This window comes from Accipiter gentilis, chromosome 4 (genome assembly GCF_929443795.1).
Source record: "Accipiter gentilis chromosome 4, bAccGen1.1, whole genome shotgun sequence".
Classification (NCBI taxonomy): domain Eukaryota; kingdom Metazoa; phylum Chordata; class Aves; order Accipitriformes; family Accipitridae; genus Astur; species Astur gentilis.
In genome coordinates this window covers 19,265,022-19,283,970 of record NC_064883.1, presented here as the reverse complement: position 1 = coordinate 19,283,970, position 18,949 = coordinate 19,265,022, and the positions used below count along the sequence as shown (strand labels likewise).

Genomic DNA, 18,949 nt, shown 5'->3' with positions numbered 1-18,949 from the left:
ATCCAGTACAGACTCTATTATAGACTAAATGGGAATTTTCATTGAAGTGTACTAATTAAGGATACTTTTGTTGCTTTGCGAGAAGACGACATCTAGAATCTAGACTTCAGTTAATTTCAAATGAAGCAAACAAGAGAGAGACCTGTTGTAAGATCTGTGGGGTTTTTAAGAAAGTTTTTGTACATGCAATGTTAAACTTTCTGTAAAAGGATTGTAGGGCTGATACAGAGCATATATGAAGAAAATCAATATATCATTTTCCAAATAGCCTATATGGCATTTTATATGCATTCATGTATAGCATTTACTGTTATCCATGACATTTGCTGTCTTGCATACTATTTTGGCATAAGCTGGCAGGTAGTTTTTTTAGTCCATGGTTGCTTTTTGCAAGCCTGTATGTGTATCGCCTGAAAAGTGGCAGCCACATACATTCCATGTGCCAACATTGCTGGTGTGGCTGCACACAAGTTGGATCAGAGAACTGATCAAGTAATCAGGTACACGTTGAGAGTCTGGCCTGAGGGTGATGATGCAGTCTGGCTGGGATGGAGACGCGGGTACAGAGAGAGGGGGTGATAGCACAGCCGATTTCAGCTTCAGTTTGCACTTAATGTTGGTTAAATTGATTGTGAAACCAGCCCTCAAGGTAAACCTATAAAGCATATGTGTACTTACTACTACATTTTTGTAAATAAACATGCAATGAGGAGAATCTAGTACTTCTTATAAAATGATTATTACAGTTGTCTGAATTTTCATAGTAAATGTTGCTGTTTTTTACAAGTGAGAATTGGAGAATGTGTGTAGGCAATGCAAGGGAGGCTTGTTTTCAATAGTAGTTCTTTTTCTGAAAATTGGTTGCTTTTAAAACTCAGAATAGAAAAAAGTAATTAGAAATATATCTTAGAATTAAGTGGACAATATACTTAACATAAATGAAAAAACATAAATGAAAAATCAGTTTAAGTTCATGTATTACGACTGTATTGATTCCACTAACATAGTTACACAGTAGTTAGCTCTCTTAATGGTCTGGCTTGCTGCTCTTAGTGAATTTCCTTGGTTTTGTATTACCCAGCTAGATCCATCAGGTTAAATCAGTGAGGAGGTAGAGACCATGATACAGCTGTATGCACATCTCTGAGGGGTTTTTGAGTCCATCGGAGGCTTGGTCAGAATTTTCTGTAGGTGCAAAATTCTGTCCTGACACAGTTTAAGGCAAACATGAACCTTGCTTTCTTAGTAAGGAATATATTTTAAGCAGCTGCAAAATTCTTGGTATGAAACCAGAAATTTTTCTTCCATAAAAAAATCATACCAACTGAAAATTCCCAAGTCATTAATTTATGGTTCACTTTGTCAATTTATGTATGACTAAGTAATGGTGGTTTTCATGCAGTATCTTTTTTCTTTCTTCTTGTTTTATTGTTGCAATAGAGTATCACCAAACTGGGTGAAGTACATACTTATCTTCAGAACTCTTTTTTTCCTAGGCTGGTGTACTGTAAAGATTTCAAGCAGTTACACTTAACAGTTTAAAACCAGGACATACTGCTTCATAGAAAGTCTTGCAAAATTAGGGAGCTGTATGTAAGAAAACCCTAGTAAAACTAACTGCTTCCTTATACCGTGTGTCAGTGCTGTACGACACATTTCAAGGTAACCAAAGTTATGTATGTATGTATGTATGTGGGAGGGACCTCCCCATCTCAACTGTAAAAGAGTTGCTGCTCTATTGAACTAATGGAGTTATTTCATTACCGTTTTAATTGTCTACTTATAAAACTTACTGCATGGAATCAGCTTTGAGTACACTTCTTCAAAACAGTTTTTAATGGTATATTCGTACTTTGCAACTTTGCTTAAAATCACACAAATGGAGCAGATTCTTAAATGTCAGTGAAGATGTATGTATTCATACAGTTTTCATACACATGGTATTATACCTCTGTTTACAGTGATCGTAGGGATGTTTTGAAGAATATAAAATCAATATTTTGGGGGTTTTTGAAAAGAAAAAGATTGTCTGATTTGTCTAGTTAGTTAATTGCAACTTCCTGTTAAATGACAGATTGTATCAGTCTGGTTTTTCCAAAAAGTTCTGTTAAACATAGAGCAAAAATAATTTATTCCTTAAAACTGAAAAAGCACGGGTTTTTTTAATATCTATTTGACACATACAGAATGTACAGTTTTAATTGATCAATATAAAGCTTTGGGCTTCGATCTGGTCCTATATGTGAAATTCCAGCATTCACAAAGCTCTGATCACAGAGCATGAAGCTAGGTGTATTGCAGATAGAATTTCTCATCTATTGTCATTTCTCACTAACCTAAAGAAACCATGCAGATACTGACACCATACTTTTAATTTTGATCAAACATGCTTTAAAAGGGTATATTAGTTTGTCAAGAATTAAATCTCACTTTGAGAAATAGATGTACATTAAAAATCTTTAACCAGTTCAACCTTCAAACTGTGTGCAAGTAGCAAATGAGGGAAACTACAGAATGAAAGAAAAATCACCTCCACTTTACTGTATAAGCAATGTTCTCATAGAGCATTGCTCAAGTAATAAATCTTCATATTTACCAAACTTTCATGTAATAGAAATATATGTCCAGCTGATAAGAGTTTGGGTTTTATAGCTTCATTTATGGCCCTATCACTATCCACAGAACTCACAATGTAATAAATGACTCCCAGAAGTAGATCAACTAAATTATAGTTTAATGCAATAGTGCTGGGTATAGTGGAGGAGTGATTACACTGTGCCTGAACACTCCTGCTGGCTAGTCATTAGAGGAAGGGACATTGGATTATTTTCTGATCATCTAGTTTTGAAGTCTTTGCTGAAGCAAAACACTATTTTTGGGGGAGGGGGGAGGGGAGGGAAGGATTTTATTGTGTTAGTACAGGGACTATAGCTTGAAAGGAAGCAGTCCATTAAAGGGAAATACAAGGTAATAAACTGGCTTAATTTCTTCTTTGGACATGGATATGTTAAAGGCCAAAGCAAGACATTTTGCACTTTAGGGATGAAATAAAAAAAAGTTGTACATAGCTTTCAGAAAATCACAGCTGAAGTTACTTACTCTCTTTTTCATCCCATCCCTTTAGTCTTTGAAATAAAGGCTGTATTTCACCTCTGATTTAAACAAAATCATTGCGTAATATTAACTTCTGTTTGGTAATAACTGTGTTTTGTCTAGTAGCCAACTTTATGATCCAGTGTTATGGAAAGTGTCCCTGTCCTGAGAATTTGTCATGTGAAAGATAGGTAAGAGCTGCAAAAATCAAGAAAAATATGAAAGATTGTGGAGTTTTTTTTCTTTTTTAAAAATAAAGTTAGGGTGGTTGTTGCTAAATGGCAACCTGGTGTACATGTTCCAGGGAGCAGAATTTTGGGAATCGTCTTGAAAACTCTTATGACTTTTGTGTTGTAATTTTTCCCACACATGGCTGATGACATCTGGGAGTTCATCAGAGAAACCAGCTGATGTTATCTTCATGGGTACATTGGAAAAGAAAAATAGCAGCAATGCAAATGGTGAAGGCTTATTCAGAGTAAGGAGCTAATGTGGAAAGCATGGCAGCGATATGTAATCAGAAATGGAGCTCAGAATGATTTTGGCATCAGCAGTAATTTGGTAATTGAGTTATCTGGAGCAAATCTTCACAGTTGTAGCTAAAATGATGCCCACACCATGCATAGGGAGAACTTGTAGAGACTAGTGGTGACTACAGATTTTTTGCATTACATAGAGACTTTTTCATTCTAGAGTTACTGTATTAACTGATGGAGTGAGTTGCTAGTTGTCACAGATTTAAAACTAATTTTGTCAACCTGACTGTCATCTTAGCAGAAGGTTTGAGACCAGCCCATTGCATGGGCTTTGGATTGTCATGCCCCAGACTAGCATATGCTTGACCTCCGAATACTGGATTTTCGGACTGAATTGTTACCTGTGAAGATTTTTTCTAATCAGCCATTATATTAAGGCCATTACTACCTTTTAAAGTACAGGAAACTCAATTAGTTCTACTAATTGTTATTAATTTTTCTCCAAGTCATAGTCACAGTATTTTCCAGAGCAAATAGGCCCAACATTTTGCTTTGAAAAGAGATGAAGAACATCAGTATGGTCTTTTCTGCTGCCTGTTCTGCAGGGTTGGTGATCAGCAGCTGTGGAACTGCTTGAGCTACTCCAACTGGTGTCAGATATCCTTACTGTGATAACATGCAAAACTATATTTGAGGTTTTGGCCAGATGGTGTCAGTTATGGAACCGAGAACCAAATGCAGGAAATGCAGAAGTTAAGGCTTGATTACACTGTGTTAACTGTTTATCCATACACATCATATTAACGTCTCTAATTAATGACAACAGGCTATTTTAAAATAGAACTGTTTAAGATGTGACTGTACTTTGCTTTCTGTGCTTAAAAATGATCTTTGCCTTATGCTATGGATTCTTTGCTCTAATGTCTTTGAACTTAAAATTGCAGAAATTTAATTGAATTTGCCTCGTGTTTCAAAAGCAGATTAGTTTTTGAATTTTTAGTTCAGATTTTCTCTCCCTAAACCACAGTATGGGAGAACATACTTACATGTTATATTGAAAGCTTCTGTATGTCTCCTCTGCTTCTCAAAGGAAATGTTGAACAGTTGTAACGAGGTAACCTGATCTCTCAGTAACTGGTATAGAGTTTGTCTTTCCAAATTATTTTTTGGTTCATTTAGGTTTTATTTTACATACTTTGTATGTTTGTTTGGTAAAATGCCTTTAGGCAAGACAACTTTTACAGGTAGAGGTAATATCTCCTATTAGCCATGAGTATTGTTAGACAAACTAGACTAGCAGTTTGGAGACACCAGCTCTTCTTCAGGTGTGAAAATGAAAGCTGCTGCTCCTCAGCCAGATAGCATCCAAGACAGTTGTTCAAAATGTAGGTAAACTAAACCATCCTGGGAAGGAAAGAGAGTTGATGCTTTTGAAAGGAGAGGAAGAGCTAGTGGGGAGGGAGGAAAAGTGATAGGGACACAGATTTTTATGGGAGGGAGAGGTTAGTAGGGGATTGAGATTTAGAATTGCTGTAAAACAAAGATCTCTCTTGAGGCCATGATTTTTAACATCTATCAGAGAAAATAACAGATACTACTTCTAAACTATGTGCAAATCTGTAGTCAACTTCAGACGGTCATTCTGCACTGATATTCCATTTTCAAAGCTTAATTGCTTCTGGTTTTAGGCTTAAAGGACATCTGTGACACAAAGCCTGATATTTCTGTCTACTCTGGTTGATCTAATAAGATACATTATCTTTGCTTACAGACTTTGTCCTGCCTGAGTTCTTAAACCTCTACAACTACAACAAACCACCACTACAGTTATTTTTTAAAGTTGCTTGTTATTTGTCCATACTCCGACAGAGATTTATTTTATTCTGGTAGTTGTCTGAGACCATGTGTGGGAATATTAAGAGGTCATCTTGGATATTTCCCCCTTCAGTCTTTCTTGACCACCATTTTACATTTAACATAATCTACTATTTGGGTTCTCCAACAGGTTAGGCTTGTTTTTCAGTGAGATAAGTAGACATAATTGTTATTATCCTAAAGATAGGCCCACTGTATTGTTACTGGGCCCAAAGAAAAACATGCACTTAAACTGGCAAGTTGAGCTCATTTAAAGTGCCAGCCCAATTTAACTTCTCTTGCATTCACACTAAATGCAGCACTTGTATTTGTGTGTTGTTTCCAAGCCAATTATTCGCATACGTTTAAAAAGCAATCAGATCTGGTCTGTTAGGTCAAGATAATATGAACATAAATGCACATTCTTACAAATAAGCTGCCCTAAAATATAAAGTAGAAAAACAAATGTAGTGTGAAATGCTATGTAAAACACAGGCATGGCATAATTAGCAAAGGACAGTAGAAATGCTGTTTGTTAGGACTTGAATAGTAACAGTCAATTAATTTCTCACAACGGGAAACAGCAAAGCATTTAACAAAGAAACATCATCTGTCTCTACAGCATAAAGACTATACAAAGAATCACAAAACTGAGACAATTAATAGGTCATAAGTCATGAATTAAAAAACCAGAAGGGACTGACTTCATATTTCTTTTCAAAGCAATCTGTCTCTGTACATTTTAATAATTGATAGATTTCAAATTTTTTTAAATAGTATATGAATGATGGTATTTTATATGAAACAAGCACATACACAGTGCACAGGCAGGTATGTATGTTGTGGTAAATAACATGTAAAATGTAATTGTAGGCTTCATAACCTAGGCATAGCCATCATTATTCAAACTAACTGTAAAAAAACTCAGATTATCAGTTCAAAGTTAACTAGTAAGGATATGATTAATGTTTCTTCCCTTCCTTTTCCTCAGTACCAGAATAATGGAAGTGATCTAAGTTGCATAAACAGAGGCAAAGCAGCATTGTGTTAGATGCAGAGAGAAACCAGTTATAAATAAATCAAGAGCTCAGGCTCTTGTAATGAAGTCAAATCTTATGATAAAACATTTAGCACTTCTACTTAAATACCTTGAATTGCCCCCAGAAAGCCTCAGTGACCATGTAAACTCACTAGGCTCCAGTTTAGGTACCTTCATTGAATTCCTTGTATTGGGTCATGTGGATATCTGTGACAAGCTTATAGACAGTAGAACCTTTCTTCTCCTATTGTAGGCTTGATCTTGCATCACTAAAATTAGTTACTTTCCATAGGACCAGGTTCGAATCCCATGAGAGGATACAAGGATATTTTAAGGGTAATACAATTAAGGTAAGAAATAACATTATCTGGAAATGTTTTGTTACCTGGAATTTCTGCCTTACTTCTCTACAGCTTTTCCAAACATCATATGTCAGGGCTGTTGGGAAAGGTACAACTTTCCATTTCATTCCCGAGAGTATGTGGGGATCTGCTTAGCAATTTTTTTGAAATTGGGATATTTTGAGAAAGGCTGATGCCAAATAGATATTCAGTAGATTTTTAATAGGTCTGCTAAGTTGGCTAGTGATACAGTGAGGTTTTTTTGATGGTGCTGCTTTTTACTCTTGTTTACTTAGTATTTTGAAAGTCTTGTTACAGAGCATACGTAACTTGGTATTACTCCTCCGGTTATTTGGAAAAAAACCCTGAAATCTTCCCTCTTCTCTTTCCCCACCCAACAAAAAAAAAAAAAAAAAAACAAAAACCAAAAAAAAAAAGGAAGAAAATATTTGGCCTCCTTTAAAATAGAGAGATGAAGGCTAATGTAAATCTATTCCAGAAACAGTGGATAAGGAAGGAATGGGGCGGGGGGGGCGGGCAGAACAACTTGACTCTGCATTGCCTCTTTTACCCACAGAGGAATGTTGCCAACAAGAATATGGACTTGCTGGAAATTAAGTAAAGTGATCCTTCTCAGAGCACAAAAAAAGTAAAATAAATATGTCTGAGTTGCTGTTTTTTATGAAGTTTTTTTTATATCTGCTTCTGGGCCAATGCAGCAACACAGTATTCATTAGTCATGGCAAACTAGTCCAACAGTCATACACAGAGTGTAATATGCTTGATGTAGTGGTGCTGCAGTCAGATATGCCCATATAAATGTTGTCCAACAGTTAATGTTTAACTGGTTTGCCTTTGGTTTGCATGTTTACAACTGGTTTTTTCTTCTGCAATGTTTTAAGACATTTGTCCACTGTAGAAATACTTCAAGTGTAATACTGGGGAGCAGTGGCAACATCTTGGAAATTGTGAATGCCCCAAAACACTTGGTAATAAGAGGTTGAAAATGTACTGGTATCTCGAGGAATTATGGAGACAAATGCAAATGAAATTTAGGGTATACACAATGTGACATTTGTACTAAATCCCAGGCTGCAATTTAAAAAAGTAATTTGGATTCTATTGGACATGCATAAAGTGTTTTGGGGTGTTTTTTTGTTGTTTTGTTTTTGTTTTTTTTTTTTTTTTTTTTTTTTTTTAAATTCCCCTACTTCATTTTCAGCAGAGCTCTAATAGTGTTTTCTTCTCTGTGGGGATACTACTCTGCCATTGCAACTTTAAAATGCCAGCAGCTTCTGCTGCAAAGGATTTTAAAGAAACTTTCTACTCTAGGAGTCATTTCAAAGCAAGAGGAGGAATTTGAAAACAACCCTTCATATATGCCCCTGGAGATACACCATCACAAATATTTAATATAAAATGGCTGACTTCTAGTGCCAAAGACATGGTGCTTTTTGATTGGTATATTTGCATATTAAAACCTTGTGCAGTAAACACATTATTGTTGCATTATGTGTGATAAGTGATGAAATTTTAGAGCTCAGTGAATTGCTCATTTTCAGTTGGTCTGCAATAAATGTCTGTCAGTGTTCACATGCATACCCTTTCTGAGGCACAGCCTAATACTAGCTTCAAGTGCCATTCTTATAATGTCGTTCTGTTTAAAAAAAAGAGGAGAAATAATTTATGAATAATGGGAGAATAATTCTGTGGGGCTTTGCCCAAGAGGCTTCCACTTAAGGTGCAGATAGGACTGAAGAGTTCATTTAACAGATCACTGTCACCAAAAGGGACTGGATTCTTCTAGCCTGCACCTGAGTCAGTCTAGCCATTTGTCTGATTTCTTGGTGATTTGATTCATTTCACTTAGGTGATGAAAAACAAGTCGTCGTCCCCCGTGCTTTGGGGTTTCCTGCCTGCTTAATAAACTGAACTGTCTTGCTGAAGCGTCAGATGAACAGCAGAGACAGTTTGAAGGACCAGCTACTTTAGTGAGGTCTTACCTTGGCTTAGCTGTCTTAAAACTACAGGCTAGTAATAACTGCATGGTACATAATTTATGAGAAACAGAATCATGTTACTTAAGGTAAATACTCTGTAAAACCAGCTTGAGATACCATTTAGAGGTCATGTGTTTTGAGTTGCAGTAAAAATGCAAAGATGTTCTGCTGCTGTTGAACAAATATTTGAGCAAAGATGGAAAGCAGGAAGTGGCATAACTGGGAGATAAAAAGGCATGGAAGAGCTTAATTAAGAGCAAAAGAAGACAAGGTATTGAACGAAGGGGTGCCTTTTTTGTTCTACTAACAATAGCCCTCAAAGACAAATACTGCTGCCGATTTAAGCTCTGTCTAGTCATCCAAAGGAACAGGGTCTTTCCAAATGTTGATTCCCATTTGTCTTAACTTTTACATGGGCCCAAGCAGCGATATCATACATTTTGCTGCTGTACCATAAATATATAAATATTTTTTAAAACATTTATTAGTGTATTTTATTAGTTAAATGGGAGCTTGCAGGCAGTACTTTGTTGATTCTGCGTACTAGTTACTTCACTTCTCTAAAATGTGCTTGTGGTAAAATCAGCCCTTGCCTGTTCTCTGAAGTGCTGCAAATTTAGTGAGAAGTATGAATGAAAGCGTGCAGAAGCCACTTGGCCACCAGTCTAATGCTGGAGAGAGGAGGTCACTGTGCAAGCTGAGTGGTGAGTGTCTGTGAAATTTGAAAGTGGAAACCTGTCCAGGATGGTGACTCACGTAACATAGACCAAAGTCGTCACACGCAAGCTGTATTACAAAGACACTGTGCTTTTGCTTTCCTCTACTGCCCTATATGTCACTGAGTTCAGTCTCTCAGTCTTGTCTTCCAGCTCTTTAGCTTGCCACTCACAGTGCCTATTTCTAGACTTACTTACCTTTTCAGAACAAACTTGTGTCAGTAACTGAAGTGTGACACCAACACCACCCCACCACCCCCCCGACTCTATCACTTTACCATTATCAGTACAAACTGCAAGCTATAAAACACATCCTGACTTTCTACACAGCCGGTGCTCTAAGCTGCTCCCCCATGTCCTGAGTGTTGCAATCCCTGGTAGGACATCAATAATAAGGGAAGGAGAGGGTAAACATTATGCAATATGGAAAATGTTCCATTGCAGTGAGAAGAAACTAGTGTTGCTTTGCTATATATATGTCCATTTATTGATAATATTAGTGTGGTAGTACTGAAGCTAGTCTATTGCCTCTTGACATTGTCTCTTTCTTACAGTTTTCCACACTGAAAAGGACTTTTATATGGGTTTTTTGTAATGGAAAAAGTGTTGTAGCTTTTGAATCTGGTGGTATTATACTCTCAAATATCAGTATCAGCACTGCTACTTTCAAATTAATGGAAGTGCAGGTGATTGAGAACAAAGGGTTCATGTGATTTAGATGGTTTTAATCCTGGATTATTTTAGTCAGAACTCAACCTTAAAATATAGTAATACTAAGTGGGAGGAAAATGCTTGGGATTTTATTGTCTTTCATAGTAAACGAAAATGTATCTAGCTTGTTTAAAACATTTATTAACATTTAATTCCTAACAAAGGTTATGATAGTATCCAGTTGATTCCATTACTGCCAGGGTGTTTTATCAAAGCGGGAATTGAATCCAAACACTCCTCACCCCTTGAAATACTGTTAGGTCTGCTTATTTCTGATTCTGTTCTTATTTTTGATCTGCACTTTGCAGGTTGTGCCTTGCACTTTGTCACAAAATCCCTGTCAATCTTAAATAGTTGGGATTTCCCAAAAGGTACTTTATAGCCTTGTGATACCCAGCACAAACTTTCAGACCTGCCAGATGACTAACAAAATGACTGCTGTATATGCGTAGTGCATTTTGGTGTTCATGAAAGTATATTGATTGTAGTTAGTTTTTATTTTACATATCTAAATGTCTTAAGTTTAGCTTCCTTCTGAAGCAGCTATGTATGAAGAATATATATTTGAAAATGTTACTTAAAAAAAGCTTTGAGGACTTACTTCGATTTTTGACCTTAGTTTGCATGGTCCTTACTAGCTTGCTTTTGAGCCCTTAAGGAATGCCACCTGTTTTATCTTACTAACATTGCTGTAGTAGCAGGTCTTCCATCTGAGTGAATAGGCAAGTATTACAAAAGTAAAAACTACAAAACAAGTTTCATAATACTCTGTTATGGTTAAACCAGCTTTCTTTAATTTGCCTCCTAAAGCTGATTCTGCATTTATTTTAATTCAAAACTCCCAGACTAGGTAATGTTCTTGATGAAACATTTATTAGATTATTAAAGATTAGACTTTCTTCTAAGTTTCTCATTCTCCCCATCTAGAAATACTCAGTTGCCATAAGAAAATGGTGACTTGTGATATGCACACATAATAGACATCAAATGGGTTTTTCATTAAAAACTTGTAATGGTTTTCTCCCCTGTACCCCCTCACTAATGAATTCAAGTGAGACATTTTCCTGCTGATACAAGGCCAAGGCCCATCTGTGATTGAAAATAAGGATTCAAAATGGGGGAACAGCCAGCAAATAAGTAACTTTGCCTCTTTATAGAAACACTGTAGGGCTTGGAGGAGACAAGGATCCTAGAACTTTTTCAAGTAGGCATTATTAGGAGATCTAGTACAATGAGAAATGACTTTTTGAAGAAACTAAAAAAAAAAAAAAAGTTAATATAGGCTCAATATGTAGGGCCACTCATTCCCTCCTTGTATGTCAGTTATCCTGAAAACACCCAAAAAAAGTTATTGAGAGTGAGAATTACACTGCTGTTTCTGGGAGGGCTGGAATTATTGTAGTCCTGACTTCTAGGTATTTTTCTTGTGATTTATTGCAAAGTCTTGCTGAAGGTTTTTCTACAGTTGGAGGCTTAATTTCTGTCTGCACAGCTGCCTTGTTCATGAAATCTGTGAAAATGTAATTATCTTCGAGACGTGTGTCATTTGGTTGAAATAAGTTGCTTGTTCCTCTTAGAAGACCAGACTGAAAGAGAGGCTGTTGCATGCATTGTGTTGAACGTGGTTCGGTTTGTCTTTCTCATTCTTAATCTGGCCTGAAAATTGCTGGAAACTGTACTTTGGGGAAAAATTTAAATACCCTCTCAACTGGGTTACAATGTTTAGAGAAGTGCACATAATTCTCCAAACACCTGAATTTCAGAAACATTTTCATGTTAGAGGAAGGGCTGGGGAACACCAGTGCATTGGGTCCATTTACCTGGATTTGGCAGGTTCTGGAGCAAATTGAAGTCTTTTCCTTGTCACTTTGCATGGCCTCCAGACAGCCTGCGTCTTCCCTGTCTTCTCAAGTAACAGAACTGAAAATCAGGAGTAGGGCAGGATTCTTCCTTTGGATACATACGTATACTAGAGTAAAAATCAAATGTAGTTTCAAATCATTAACTTTTGCTCTTAGAAGTATGATTTTTCAATACTTATGCTATCTTATATGCAATCTTACCAAAGTGAACGTACAGTTTGTCAGTTACTAGGGAGTAACTTCTATAATGAAACTGGTAGTTTTGCTTCCAGAAGTTCAAAGGTGTGCTGAGTTTAACTTCCTCAAAGAGTAAAAAAACCAACAGCGTGGAAGTGGCACAATAACTTTGTGACAGGGGCTGTGGGAGGACCATTATAAATCCTTATTTTTCTTAGGATCAGAACTTGTTTATAGAAAAACCAAAAAAAACCAAAAAAGCCCCAAACAAATCAGTTCTGTACTATGAAAAGTGAGGTTTTCAAACCGAAAGTAGTGTTTCCATTGAAATTGAAAATTATCATTTGCAGATAAACATTACTTTCTCTTCATCTTTCACAGTGTCTTTTTTTGTTTACAGAACAGTCTAATAATAACCTTTAAAAACAATTTACAAATCTGTTAACATTTTCATATGGACTGTTGACTTGTGAAGCCAAATCCACCAACTAGTTCTTAAAATACTGAGATTATTTTTTTTAAGAAATACTCAAGAGATATTCAGTGTTGTTAGTTATTACTCTCAGACTACATTAAAAAAGCAACAAATATGTGAAATTTGCTTGTAATCATTCTAAAATGCTAGCCTAAAACCAGTCCTCATTAATTGGCAACACAAAATCAAGGCTTTTCCAACTCCCAAAGGTAGAATGAAAAGTAAGGTAGACTAAGTTTTGGGGTTTTCCTCTTTTCATATGCTCAAAATGGTAATATTCTGAAGCCTTGTGTAATGTCTAGTCTGTACTTAACCTGGTGTTTCTAATCTAGCTCAAGTACAGTAGGCACAAAGGCAAAATAAATGAAACGGTGATAGGGAAGATACAGACGGTATTTTAAAGAAAAATCTTTAATGAAGCTCAGCTTTTTTTTTTCCATTACTGGGAAATGAGTGAATTTAAACACTTTGAAGGATTTGGTTCTCATTTTTGCATTAGTCAAGATTAACTTAGAGAAAACTCCTGAATACTTTCATTTGAATAAAATGGGAAATGTTTTCAGCTACATACAATTTGTTTCTGGCTAAGACATCAAATAAATTTCATGTAGCCAAATAACTAAAAAACAAAAATCTGACTAACCATTCACTATTTTTGAAGTATAAAAGTTAACTTAGCTGTAAAGTATTTCCTGGACACATGGTAGCCTGACCACCGAGAAGGTGTTATTAGGATATTGTAGGAAACCTATGTAATGGTTTTGGTTCTGATATTTTAATGAAATCAGTTTCAATAAAGTAGAAAAAAAAAATTTCAGCATTTTTGTGGGTACATTTTGTGTGTCATGTTTTTTATTATTATGAACACTTAAATTTTGTTGTGGTTACATAAAAAAAGAGGCGACACATTCAAAAGTTGTGCATCACAAGTTGTACTAAACATGACTTTTATCCAAATTACATATTATGACTTAATTTGCTGCACCTTCACTGTAATGAGATTGTTTTATTTCATATGTTGTAGAGAAATATACGTTCTTGGAGAGCAAGTGGTGAAGAGTTGATTGATATTTTGTCTTAATGAAGGAAATTACAATTTTTTATTATTGTGTTAATGTATATCAATAATAATAATAATAAAAATTTCCATGAGTTACCCTGTCACTGAATATGATATTCAACAGCTTCAGGAGTGACCAGCTGATTAGTGATATCTTGGTTTGTTGGGGTTTTTTTAAGTTAAGCATTGCAGTTCCTTTTTAATACATCTCCAAACTTGCTGTAGGTGGTCATTAAAAGTATCTACAGGAACCCGTGTGGTGTGTGTATGCTTGGGGGAGGGGTTGGTTTTGGGTTTGTTTTTTTATTCATAGAGGAACACTGATGTAGAAATCAAAAGCTCAGAGTAAAAAGAAAACACTTGTTTCCAGAATAGTGAAGACTTTTTTTTTTTCGTAAAGTCTTTGAAAATTTGGAAGTAGTGTGGTTTGTTTTTATTGTGAAAACTCTCAGGAAGAACAATTCAGAGTCGGTGCCATTCTTCCCAGCTGAATGGCGCTTGGTTTGTGAAACGGAGCAGCTGCAGTAGTTTTAGCTTGGCTCACAAAACCATTTGCTTTTTAATCAAGAACTTCAGATTCTGTGGTGGTTGTTCATGATGGAGATGGCTAGCTATGCCTTGTGAGACAGCTGTAGTATAATTGAGACAGACTATGTGAAGCAAATATAAATGCTGGATGGATGTCTTAAAAGCACAATATTCACTAAACTGTAACTGAATTTTTAAAAGGATAAGAAGCATTTATACAGGCAAGAATTTACTACACAATGAAACATGTTATGTATAGTGAAGTTCTTGCATATATTGCATAAAACAAGGTTTAAGCCCTTAGCATTAGCATTCAAGTTATACAGTGCAATAATCCAGGTTTTGCTGAAGTGTGTGTATAACTGCATAATGAGAAATGCCCCACTTCTCCAGAAACATTATTACAAATATAGTTGAGGTCTCTTTCTTAAAGTGTCTGGGATGCATTGTTTGTCTGAATGTAGGTACGTATGTCACACGTTCATACATATGCTTATTTTAAGAAATAAAGATGCTTGTATTTTATCAAATGGAATAGAAGGCTACTGGATGTACTGAAAGGAGTCATTAATCTTTGATAGCAGTTATGGCAGTTACACATTCGGAAAAACTTTTTAAAGCAGGTAAATACTGGGGAAATAAGTGTTCCATCTTGTATTATTTTTAAAACCTCAGACTGACAGTTTGTATTAGAAGGGAGTTTTCTAAATAGCAGTTTGACTAAACAAAAAATATCTTGTTTCACTTCACAAATCAAAAAGTGCTGCCCATATGTTAAAAAAAAAAAAAAAAGTCGAGTTTTAACATTTTGTAGTAATTTTATAGTCACAGTTAATAACTATTTTGAACTTGGAGTAGCTAGTTGTTTCATGCTGAACTTCTACATTCTTCATATAAGTGAAAAGTTTGTTATGGATTAATTACACAGATCAGAATGTTTCACTCTACAGACAGGCTATTTCATTCTCTTGCTGCCTTTTACATAAAGTTTAACTTAAGTTTTATAAAAATAACTATTCCCAAGTAATATGAATGGTTCTTGTGGTAGAATATGATGTTGCTCCTAGATGTTCTCCTTTGTTTTCAAACACTTTGTCCCATTTTATGTTTCCAATGTGTGCACTCTCAAACCTCTTTGATGCTGACTAATTGGGGGGGGTGGGAAGACAATGTAAAAAGGTTAATCCGTTACACTTGTATTAACGAGTCAGCTGGATCCCCGCCATTCTCTCTTTTCTGATTCACTTAGCACTGATTAGCACAAATGACAGTTTTGTGGGAAGCAAGCTAGGAGGATGGTAGGTAATGCAGCCCTCAGATGTGAACAGCCTGGTCTTGGGTTAATACAGGTAAATAAATCCAAGACATGTAGGTTGAGATAAGAAAATAATCCTGTTTTCCTGCTGGACCCCTGGGAACACTGAGAGTGTTGGTAGGGCTGGGATATTTTAAGCTCACACGTGGTAGATCAAAAGGTGGTCAGGTTGTTCTCTGAACTCCGTTGTCTGATGTGCTGCTGGGGATTGGAGCTTTGGCTATACTCACCTGACATGCATGCATTAGAAGTAAGAAGGTGAAAGAAAGTCATTATTTGCATGTGTGTGCAACTGAGAGCCCCTTTCTTAATTCTGAGACCTCTTGTGACAAAGTTTTGAAAAGGTTTGATTGGGTATTAATACAGCAGTAGTGTTTCTGTGGTCTGTCCTGAGCTTTTAATTTGTGTTCTGGGATGGTAATAGACACTAATTCTAAGATGTATTGTATTTTCATTACTTTTGATTGCAACTATAACTGTAAATTGATTAAAGATGCAGATGGGGAGAAGGAAATCATGCTTCAGAACACACTTATAGTCCAGTTACTTTTTGCAGTGTTTTTTTTATTAATTTAGAAACAAATTCAAGCAAGGCAAACTCAGAATCCATCTCTTACACCTTCATTCAACATACACACTGAAGTCAAGGTGAAGCATCGACTCCTGTCACCTGGTGCTTCTGGCTTTGATCTTCCCATGATTAAGGCAGAGACCCCTGTTCCTACCTCATTCCTTCACTGCAGGCATCATTTCACCTGCTCTGATGGCTAAAAGAAATCACGTGCAGGGTGGCTGCAATATGGGATGGACCTCAGGTAAGTAGAGGAGGGTTGGAGTGTCTCTTGTGCCGGAGCATTTTCTTCCCACATGTCTTCAGTTGCTGGGATGCTTTTTATGCTGACATCCCGTATCTGAAACTCTTCTCGCTGTAGCAGAGCTTGTCTTCTGATGACAACCTTTCAGAACAGCTGCCTAGGTTCAGTCTACCCTTCATGTTGGAGAAGGGTATAGAAATCATGGATTAGGTCACTTAGAGGAGTGTTTGACATCAGATGTCTTAGTTTGGGAACAATTCTTTCAATTTAGTCACTGGATGGAAAGATGCTTCCCTGCATATGGAGCAGGTGTTTAACATAGGTACCTCCTGGTCACCTTTTGGGAAGCCTGTTGGCAACAGCTCTGTGGGGAGTCTGATCCCCTAACTTAGGGGTTTATGTTGCAGCTCTTCTCCTTTCCCAAGAAATTAGCTCCAAAACATTCTATGCATTTGTATGCCACACCTACATTTTGACAAACTCACAACAGGGACAGTCCTCTAACCCCCAAGTTGCTTAGAAAGTTTGAGACTGGTTGTTTTTGAGGCCTTTGTTCCTAATTAATCCCTTGGGGCAGGACAGTTGTCCTGGTTTCAGCTGGGATAGAGCTAATTTTCTTTCTAGTAGCTGGTATAGTGCTGTGTTTTGGATTCAGTATGAGAAGAATGTTGATAACACACTGATGTTTTCAGTTGTTGCTAAGGAGTGTTTAGACTAAGTCAAAGATCTTTCAGCTTCTCATGCCCAGCCAGCAAGAAGGCTGGAGGGACACAAGAAGTTGGGAGGGGACACAGCCAGGGCAGCTGACCCAAACTGGCCAAAGGGATATTCCATACTGTGTGACATTGTGTCTGGAGGGGATCGCTGCTCGGGAACTGACTGGGCATCGATCGGCGAGTGGTAAGCAATTGCATTGTGCATCACTTATTTTGTATATTCCAGTCCTTTTATTATTATTGTCATTTTATTGTTGTTATTATTATAATTATTAGTTTCTTCCTTTCTGTTCTATTAAACTGTTCTTATCTCAACTCACGAGTTTTACCTTTTCTTTCCGATTCTCTCCTCCATCACACTGGGTGGGGGGGAAAGTTAGTGAGCAGCGGCACGGTACCTAGTTGCTGGCTGGGGTTAAACCACTACAACTGTAAAGCAAAGGAATATTTTTCTAACCACAAAAGCTTTAAAGTGAAGTAGTATGGGATATCTCAAAGGCAAAATCCTGTATGCTGCCTCTCCCATGTCTGATCTTATTCATTTAAGAGTTGTTTGGCCAGTGGCAGTTTTGCAAGTGAGAATAATCTGATTTTATCAGCTTGCTGCTGCCCAAAAGTAAAGGTGCTACTTTCCTCCACTTCAGTGAGTCTTACTTTGCTCCAACTCTGGTGTTTGCTGGACTTCGTTAATCGGCTCAGTTACCAGAAAAAGACAGGTTAATAAGCAGAAAATCTGATGTTTGTCAGAGTCGATGCAAGGGCCTTTGAGTGAGGGGAACAGGAATTCCTCTCCTTAGTGGCAGTGAGTGGTTAGATCCGCTCGTGTGGTCACATGTCACCTTTATCCAGGCAACAATTAAAGATGACTGATCATATTGCATGCAGAAATAGTTGCTCTGTTGAGAAAATCACCATGTCTTAGGCTAGCTCTACATAGCTGAGCTGATCTTTTGCTCCTGTGAAGGAGGACCAGGTCCTTCATCCCACTTCAGACTCTACACTCTTGCCATTTAATTTTTCTGCAATTTTGTGAACCATCTTCTGAGTTAGTGTTGTGCTGTTCTAGTAAGGTGAATTGGTTTGAAGGGGTTGAGTGATGGAGCAAGGGAAGGTAAGAGAGAAGACAGAAATGGGAGGTATGAACCGAAATGCATCCTTGCGCATTGGTGAGCTGCTCAATTGCCTCTTAGTGTCTCATCACTCACTACTATTCAGATACCTGATAGGGAGCCAGGTCTGCTTACTAAGGTGAGAGCAAATTCAGCCAGCAGAAACAGTTCTTCTGGATTAGAGAGCTGAGTGGACACCCTGAGAAGCCAGACCAGCCTCAGAACAGATAAGGGGAATGGCAGGACCAAACAGCTCAGAACAGAGAGGAAAGATGAGTCCACGTGTTTTGGCAGCATTGAGTTGGTCTGACGGCAACCATGTACAGTATCTGTCCTGCTGAGTGCTTGTGTGTGTAAACCTCTACGAACTAGGCTTGTTGTCCTCATCTCTTCTCAAAGTAGATACAAAATCAGTTGTCTTCCAGACAGAGGCCATGTCTTTGGGGAAAAAAGGGGCTTCATTTTGTGTTCATGATCCTGGTGTGGGTTTTTGTTGGGTTTTTTTTTTCCCCTTCTAGTTTTTCTGCACATCAGGCTGCATAATGATTGTGGGCAGGCCACAGTGTGAGGATTTCAGGTTCTGAATGTAGGACACATTCCCCAGTAGAGCACATGTAAAGCAGTAACTGCATCATGGAAACTGAATTCTCTCTTGTTTTGTG

General features: G+C 37.1%; 1 protein-coding gene across 3 annotated transcripts in view; it reads left to right on the top strand.

Annotated features, from left to right (window-relative positions):
- The window catches only part of UMAD1 (UBAP1-MVB12-associated (UMA) domain containing 1), an 85,146-nt gene that overhangs the window by 32,041 nt on the left and 34,156 nt on the right, over positions 1-18,949 (top strand). The gene's annotated exons all lie outside the window — the stretch shown is intronic.